This window comes from Odontomachus brunneus, unplaced genomic scaffold, assembly GCF_010583005.1.
Source record: "Odontomachus brunneus isolate Ranch 3 - 2012 unplaced genomic scaffold, Obru_v1 Obru_scaffold_206, whole genome shotgun sequence".
In the NCBI taxonomy this organism is placed as follows: domain Eukaryota; kingdom Metazoa; phylum Arthropoda; class Insecta; order Hymenoptera; family Formicidae; genus Odontomachus; species Odontomachus brunneus.
Window position 1 is genome coordinate 82725 of NW_022639656.1, and position 9146 is coordinate 91870.

General features: G+C 35.1%; 1 long non-coding RNA gene across 7 annotated transcripts in view; it reads left to right on the forward strand.

The window, feature by feature from the left end:
* Window positions 1–335: 335 nt before the first annotated feature.
* The window catches only part of LOC116852207, a 9457-nt gene continuing 646 nt past the window's right edge, over window positions 336–9146 (forward strand). The window contains exons 1-5 of one of the 7 annotated variants that reach the window (XR_004379724.1): window positions 336–469; window positions 1522–1683; window positions 1773–4128; window positions 4582–4806; window positions 7064–7206. This is a non-coding gene — a long non-coding RNA (uncharacterized LOC116852207). Of the gene's footprint in view, window positions 470–1521; window positions 1684–1772; window positions 4129–4581; window positions 5339–5735; window positions 5766–7063; window positions 7412–9146 lie in introns of those variants that run through there. The other 6 variants (XR_004379723.1, XR_004379727.1, XR_004379722.1 and 3 more) reach the window with 6 other exon arrangements.

Here is a 9146-nt window from a genome sequence, read left to right on the forward strand (position 1 = left end):
CATATGCAATATATAACTATTTTAACATAGTTACATTGCACTGTTATATGCTACTTATTGTTAATTGTATAGAATTAATTTGTAATTAAAAGCCGGTAAGTAAATTGATAATGAAACAAGTAGATAAATTTTTAATATTATATTTCTTATATCAGGATTAAACTGATTAAGATATCCTTTAAGAGGATAATAAGGATTTAAACTTTTGAATTACGCTATTGTCTATTGTGGCTGAACCAACATTCATCCGGATAACGGGTGCGTTCGGGGAGCACGCTACCAACGCTACTGCGTTGTTCTATCTTTATCGCTCCTTAGATATACAACAAGAATAGAATGACACGGTAGCGCTAATAGCAAGCTCCCCGAACGCACCTAACGTGACGTGTAATAATGCGGTTTTTATTCTTCTCCTTCATGGTTTTGTGACACGTATAAAGTAATATAGAAACGGTTGTTATAATTTCAGGTAATCTATTCTTATTTAATAAATATAATTTATACCAAATAATTCTAAAATTATTGTACATGTCTATTACTATTGTACACTTTCCGACGAAAAAGTTGTCGTATGTTTTCTTGTAAATTTCGGATCTCATCAGTCTTGTTCGATGAGAGAATCCTCTCATTGGGGAACATTTTCTTATTGCACAAGACGAATGAGTTTTGCAACTTACAAAATAAAATCGGATAACCTTTTCGTCGGTGAGTATATAAATTTTTATGCAACTTAACCTTAAAATCTTTAACAGATTAACCATGTGACCTCTTAATACACACAGACTCTTCCTTAATCTACGAGACTATTTTTTAATTAATAAAAATTAAATTTATTAAGAGTTTGTTTTTAACATAAGTTTTGACATCTCGTTGGAGTGCTTATGCACAATAATGTTTATAACTTTATAGAAGTATTATTTATGTCTCATCGGTCTGAGTTATGAAAAATAATTACAATTTTTATATTATGTTGTAGTATATTGTATTAAATCATCAGAGCAGTTATCAGTAGGTGCTTTCCAGCTACAGTTGCTTTCCAACAAGAGACACAAGTCAACACAAGTATCATCTTATCTTTGTTACTTACTAAATGTGGAACAAAGATAGAATGATATTTGTGTCGACTTGTGTCTCTTGTTGGGAAGCAACCTACGTACACTGTGTTACACAAAACCAGTTTATTGGTCACACATTATCTAAAATATCTTGTTAAATAATATGCAACCAATGAACTGGTTTTGTGTAACACAGTATACGTAGGTAAAAAGCACCCAGTATAGAGTAACAGTATAGTTGAGAGACAGCAGAAAGAAAGAAAGGACTTTATTTATTAAGTACGTCAATCATAGAAAATTAAACTTATTGACAGGCTGAGATAAAGTGCTAATACTGAAAATCTATATCTAACATTAACTATAAATTTTCAATATGATTAATAAAAATTAGAACAGAATCTAAATTAACCTTGTGTTTTTATGTTTGCTATGTAGATAGACATATAACTATCATATTATGTTGCAGTATTATTACGTCCCATCAACGTAATAGTTTTGTATAAGAACACCATCACACAGTTGTTTCGACAGCAGAGAGAAAGAGAAGATTCCATTTATTACGTTCTCTGGGGAAACTCTACTCAACCAGAGAAAATATTTGTATAAGGTGTTTATTTTTCATACACAGGTATTTATTGAAATATGGAATATTTGTTTATAAGTATGTTACCTTTTGTTTTATGCTGTTCATTTTATTTAATATTAAAATATTTATAGCATTTCCTAAAACGCAACATTATTATGCCGAAGGATTTAGAATCGTTGTCAAAAAGACGAAAAAATCAGTTGATTAATGTAGAGTTAAATCGTTATAGAAATTCTAATTTAAATCCTACAATACATTCAACTCATTTAAATATTGCATTTAATATGTTAGAAAACGAGGAAATTACTTCGACAAGTTCTAATAATATATCCTATGAAAGTTATATATTACCTGTAAACGTTAATGAGATAATTGAATCAAATATAGAATCACAATTTGAGACATAAAACAACGAACAATATAACGTTGAAGTAGAAGATAATGTCTCTGAAATAACAGATATTTTTGACTACACAAATAATAAAAATTTATGAAAAGATTTGCAAACATTTATTATTGATCATAACATTGCACATAATGCTGCTAATAAATTACTTAAAATCCTAATAAAACATGGGCACGTAGAATTACCTAAAGATATTCGCATTTTACTTCAAACACCACGAAATGCATCCATTAACATTAAAGCTATAGCTGGTGGTTCTTATATACACTTCGGTGTTTTCTCTGGTCTACAAAGATCAATATAAATATACCATAAACATATAAAAGGAAATGAAATTAAATATAATAATAAATATTGATGGCTTACCACTTTCCAAAAGTTCTAGGATCCCATTCCGGCCAATAATGGCATCTATTGAAAACATTGACATTTATACATCTCCTTTTATAATTGGTATATATCACGGTATGAGCAAACCAAATGATGCACACACACACACACACACACACACACACACACACACACACACACAAATGAATTTCTAAATGAATTTGTTAATGAATTTATTCTTCTCTCTGTAAGAGGCGTAATTGTTTTCAATAAAAGATATTCTGTTGTTCTTAACGCCATATTATGTGATGCTCCAGCAAAATCCTTTATTACGTACACACAAGGTCATACGAGATATTTTTCATGTTCGAAATGCACACAAGAAAGTGATTTTGTATGCAATAGAATCATTTTTGCAGAAACTCAAAGTACATTACGTACAGACGACACATTCAAAAATAAAAACCAAATTGAACATCACACAGGTAATTCAATATTAGAAAACCTTTCTATCGGAATGATATCTCAAATCCCGCTGAATTACATGCATCTCGTGTGTTTAGGCGTTATGAAACGTTTACTTCAATTATGGGTGAGAGGAAATAAAAATATCAGATTATCAAGTGAGAACATAAATTTAGTGTCACGTCATTTAATTGTAATTCAGCGTTACATTCCAGTAGAATTTGCAAGAAAATGTAGAAGCTTGGACGATGTTGATAGGTGGAAGGCTACTGAATTCCGTCAATTTTTGTTCTACACTGGATGTATAGTTATGAAAACAGTATTATCACCAATTTGCTATAACCATTTCATTTCTCTTAGTGTTGCTATAAGGATAGCTTCCCACTGACCCACAGCTATGTGTAACATTCAACGATTATGCAAATTCGTTGTTATTGTGGTTCGTTTCAAATTTTGGAGATATTTATGGTGACGAACATATGTCCCATAACGTTCATAATCTTCTTCATCTCGCCAATGATGTGAAAGCTTTTGGATGTTTAGACAACTTTTCGTGTTTTAAATATGAAAATCATATGCAGAAAATTAAAAAGAAATTGCATCAATCGGGGGTACCTTTACAAGAGTTTTCTAACTGTGTGTTTGAAGACCTACAACTTCCAATTCAACCATTAGGAAAAAAACAATATCCCACTGTTTATAAAAAACAATATCCCACTTGTTTATAAAAAAGATAACGAAATTTCATACATACAATACAAAAGTTTTAAAATTGCTGTGAACGAAATCGACAACTGTGCTATATTGGATGATAAATGTGTAATATTTATTCTCCATATATTTGAAGAAAACTACATATTATATATTCGTATACGACGATTTTTAAATCCAAAATATTTATTTAAAATACCATGTTCCTCCGACAAACTTGGAATATATGTAATATCAAATTGTACTACTTCAGACGTTATAACAGTTACAACAGTACAAATAAAAAGAAAATGTTTAAAAATTAAATGTCTTCATGAAATAGGTTCATATATCACAATACCACTTCAATATATGAATAATTAAATGCAATGAATTGTATTGAATGTATATATTTTTTTGTATTTGTGCATTCTAAAAACTGATATAAAATAATATACAAAATTAAATTAAATACTATACAAAACTTTATTTGCAAGTTAAACATAGTATATTATTTTTTTATTTAAATTTTGAATATTGAAGTATCTAAATCCTGATTTGTCATTGGAAATTGATGGACAAATGATATGTAAATGGTGAGTAATATAATATTACATTTTTCACTTTATTTCCTTTACATGTTATCATATGCAATTGTTACTATTATTTATTGATTATAAATATCAAATTTCAATTGTTTTTTATCCGCAAATATAAAAAATAAGAGTAAAACTTTGTTATTAAAATTGTCGCTTGTTTTTATATAAAATTTTAAATATTATTAAAAGCTTTTGTAGTTTTAGTTGTAAAGCTTGTAGACCGTATTATTGAACTCGTTGAAATTCATTCCGATTGGAATTGTTTTTTCTAGGGATAACGTAATTATTCCAATCGGAATTTATTCCAACAAGTTCCATAATACGTGCCCGTTCTATACATGATAGAGGGAAATTCAGTTTTTTTAGATTTTTATTCGTTTAGAGATATAATTATTCCGATGAATTTTATAATATGTGTGTTATACTAATTACAAAATTTTGTTTCTACAGATCATATTGAGATGAGTTCCGAAAGAAAGAAGTATGCAGTTATTAAATTTCTTTTGGATTGTACATATTCGGAAATACCAACGGCCTGGCTTACTGATGATAGTACAAGTCAACAGTGTTGGTGGCCACCTCGCACAGCTAATAGTACTGTACTTATAGCAAACTGCATAAGTCCTAATCGTAATACTTGGAACCGATATGAGGTAGAAGTAATAAAATATTGCAGTAAGTATATGAATTATTATCTCGCTTGTATACATATATATATATATATATATATATGTGTGTGTGTGTGTGTGTGTGTGTGTGTGTGTATATATATATATATATATATATATATATATATATATATATATATTCTCCATATATATATATGGAGAATTAATTAATTCTGACTGAATTTAGTTAGTTTAGACAGAGGATAGCCTTCTGTGGTTGTCCTGACAGTTGGTCGCATATTCCTAATGCAATACTTGTTGCAATTACAAGTCTGCTACTCCTAACCTCAATACTGTATCGTATGGTATGCTGCTGTTTTCTTAAGGCTGTGGAGTGCTGAGTCTGCATGGCCAGATTCTAGTCGTGGATTTCTTCCAGCTTTTAGATATATTAGTTACAATGATATTGAATATATTTTGTTATATATAATATAGTGAATATTAAGATTGTTGTTGTTACAAAGAATGGTTAGCCAGCTGTGTACAAGCAATAAAAGTTGTGAGAATTCTTTTATATCCTGATTTTATCTACCAAAATATATTTCTAAGGCTACTTCTTTTTCAATTATTTTAAGCAATAATCTTCCTTCCAGCAATCACCGCTACCCTTATTGCTGACCTGTGAGAACCATCCTTCATAACAACAGTCTTAATATCCACTAACAAAATATATTCAATATCATTGTAACCAATAAAGATATCCAAAAACTGGAAGAAATCCACGGCTCGAAGCTGGCCATGCAGTCGTTGCTTCAAGAAAATAATAGCAACCATATCATATGGTACAGTATAGAGGTTAGGAGTAGCAGACTTGTAGTTGCAGCAAATATTGCAGTGTGAATATACGACCAACTGTTAGAACAACCACAGAAGGCAGTTCTCTGTCTAAACTAACTAAACGCGACCAGAATTAATTAATTCTCCATATATATACAGGGTGTCCCGAAGTCCCATGATGACCCTTGGTGAGAACGTAGAACGGATTGAGGTGAGCAAGAAAGTCCTGTGCCGTTTTGCGATATTCGCAATAGTTTTTGAGAAATTAATTATTTTGTCTCAACAAATCAGCGTACAGAAAGCGGCAGCGGAAAGAAAGATGCCTTCGGCCGACGTGCGACCGCGACACTCGCGAATCGTATCTCGCCGCATCCCTCCGCCCATAGCTACGAGACATAGCGAGTCTATGTCTCGTAGCTATGGGCGGAGGGATGCGGCGAGATACGATTCGCGAGTGTCGCGGTCGCACGTCGGCCGAAGGCATCTTTCTTTCCGCTGCCGCTTTCTGTACGCTGATTTGTTGAGACAAAATAATTAATTTCTCAAAAACTATATAGTCATTGCGCTGCTAGTAACAAATCAGGCATTAATAACTATTCACTGCGTGCACATGCGTGCGTCAGAGACGACGGTAAGTGACGAACGCGCGACATAATCTCGTCGCGGTAACCGGGATACGGAAACGTGCACCGGGAAACCGAGGCGAGCGCGGTCGTTTCGATATTGCGCCTCATCGTGCACGTGTGTTTCACTGCACAGACAGCAAATTTACACAGTTTTGGTATATATTTATTTATTTGCTGCACGGGCATGTTTCACTGCTCGGGCATTTCACCGTCATCGCAGAGCGTGATGTGAGGTCGTCACAACAGGTTTGTTCTTTCGACCTGAACTGGCTGCACTAGTTCACGAAGTTTGCACTAATGCGTTCTTTCGATCAGAACAGTGCAAGAAAATGTGTTCTTTCGAACAGCGCAGGCTGAACTAGTGCAGCGAGTTCAGTGAACTGACTGCCCTAGGTCTGGAGGTAGAGCAAGCAGTGCAGGGCAGCTAACCGAAAAAATTTAAAATTGTATCTATAACCTGTAAAATCGGTATATCTAGTTGACATTACGTAGAAGAAATAATCCGACGACGGAATCTATAAACAGTAAGTAAATACTTAAATATATAATAAATATATAATGTAGATAAATATATAATAAATATATAATGTAGAATGACATAAAAGAAGTATTTAGAATGTTATCCAAACAGCACAAAATATCCGAAAGACATCCTGGGAAGGCTCTTGGACGTTTTTTCGGAGGGATTTGTTGTATGGGTATCCAACACAAAACAGTTTTTAAAAGAAATAGGATTGTTCAACAAAACATAAAATGCTATAAGTGCGAAAACATGACCATAAATTGATCTATGTTATTTAATCCAGCCATGTTGTCCGCCATCTTACACTGCTCTAACTTGCTCTTACCCGTTCTTTTCAGACCCATATGTATCTTTGCACTGGTCTGCACTATCTTGAACTTTCTTCAACTAGTACAGTTCCAGTGCAGCCCTAGGTCAGGTTGAAAGAACAAACCTAGTCTCAACATATACGGCTGACAACTGTAATTCGCCGAGAGCACAGGTGGCTAGTACCGATTCTGCACTTTGGTGCATCTGCAGCGCGTGCAGTACAGTTATTAGTTTATTAATTAATAATGGCCCAGAGAATTGCCCAGTGATCGTAGTGATCCCTGGCCGCGTTCAGTAGAACAAGTGATCAGTAAGCGCTCAGGGAGCTCTTGTATATAATTTGCTCTTGCATATTCTTTTAGATCTCCAACTATACTCCAATCAGATGCAAGAGCTCACTGAGCGCTTACTGATCACTTGTTCTACTGAACGCGGTCAATGGGCGCATTCAGTAGAAAAAGCGCTCAGTGAGCAATAAACGATTATTGGTTCTTGCTATTAGATCCCTAAATCTAGACCAATTACATTGACAAATTACTCAACTGTTGTGCAACTGTTGAGTCTGCTGAATGCAGCCAATTTCTGTCTAGTAACTGGCTAGCAGCTGTTTGGTAGCAACGTATTGTAATGGCTGCCGCACACAGGACGCGGTAATGCTTGTCGCGCGGCGGAAGATCGCGCGATAGCCAATCAATATGCTGCTTTCCGTAATAATCTTTTAGCTCTTATGGAAAAACAACATATTGAATGGCTGTCGCGCGCAAGCATTACCGCGTCCTGTGTGCAGGAGCCATAAGGGTGCGTTTTCACTTAGCGCGTCACGCGTTGCGTCATCCGTCGCGGACCAAGTAAATCGTCGCAATTTATTGCCTAACTTTACGAAGAATAAAATGGGACGATTTGATTGGTCCGCGAAGGACGACTCAACGCGTGACGCGCTAAGTGGGAACGCATCCTAAAGCTGAGTTCCCACTGAGCGCGTCACGCGTCGCATCGTCTGCCTGCGTTACGAGTTAACCAATCAAATCGTTCCATTGGATCAAGTGCGTCGTGCGCGCGTCATCCCAATTAAAGGATTTGATTGGTTAACTCGTGATGTAGACAGATGACGCAACGCATGACACGCTCAGTGGGAACTCAGCCTAAGGGCCTTTGCACATAGAATATTTTTAACCATAACCGTAAGGTTGTAAGAAAACTGACCAATCAGAGTTGATTATTTTCCTTGCGTTCAAGGAATACTCGACTGTGATTGGTCAGTTTTCTTACGATCTTATGGTTCCTGCACACAGGACGCGGTAATGCATGCCGCGCGCCGCAATCAATATGTTGTTTTTCTGTAAGAGCTAGAAAGTTATTACGGAACGCAGCATATTGATTGACTGTCACGCGAACTTCTGCCGCGCGGCAAGCATTACCGCGTCCTGTGTGCAGGAGCCATTACGGTTACGGTTCAAAATTACACACGGTATTAAAATTAATACGGTACGAAATTTTTCTACGTGCAAAGACCTTAAGGGGCGCCGCACACGGATTGACATAACAATAACGTAAGTCGTACCATAAAAATGGACCAATTATAATCGAGTATTTATAAAAATGGCGATCTTACAGTTCGACGATACTCAAAGTGATTGATTAATTTTTACGGTACGTCTTACGTTACTGTTATGTCAATTCGTGTGCGGCGCCCCTAAGGGCCTCCACACACAAATTTCCGTAGCCGTAACGTAAGACGTGCCGCAAGAATTAACCAATTACGATCGAGTATTCATCAAAATCGCGACCTTACAATTAGACAATTCTTCACGTGATTGATCAATTCTTGGAGGCTCTAAAGGCCAAATCACACTAGCGATTGGCGATTGACGTTTGACAATTAAAGAATAGATTTTAACGAATCAGCAAGCTTCAGCTTTGGCTTGCTTTGTTCTAATTGGTTAAGTTCCAATCTTCAATCGTCAATTATCTATCGCCAATTGTTAGTGTGATTTGGCCTTAAGGGCTTTCACACACAAATTGACATAACAGTAACGTAATGACTCTCGCAGCCAGTGCGATGCGCAACGCGACACACGATATGTGACGAGCGATATCCAATGAGCGTATTGA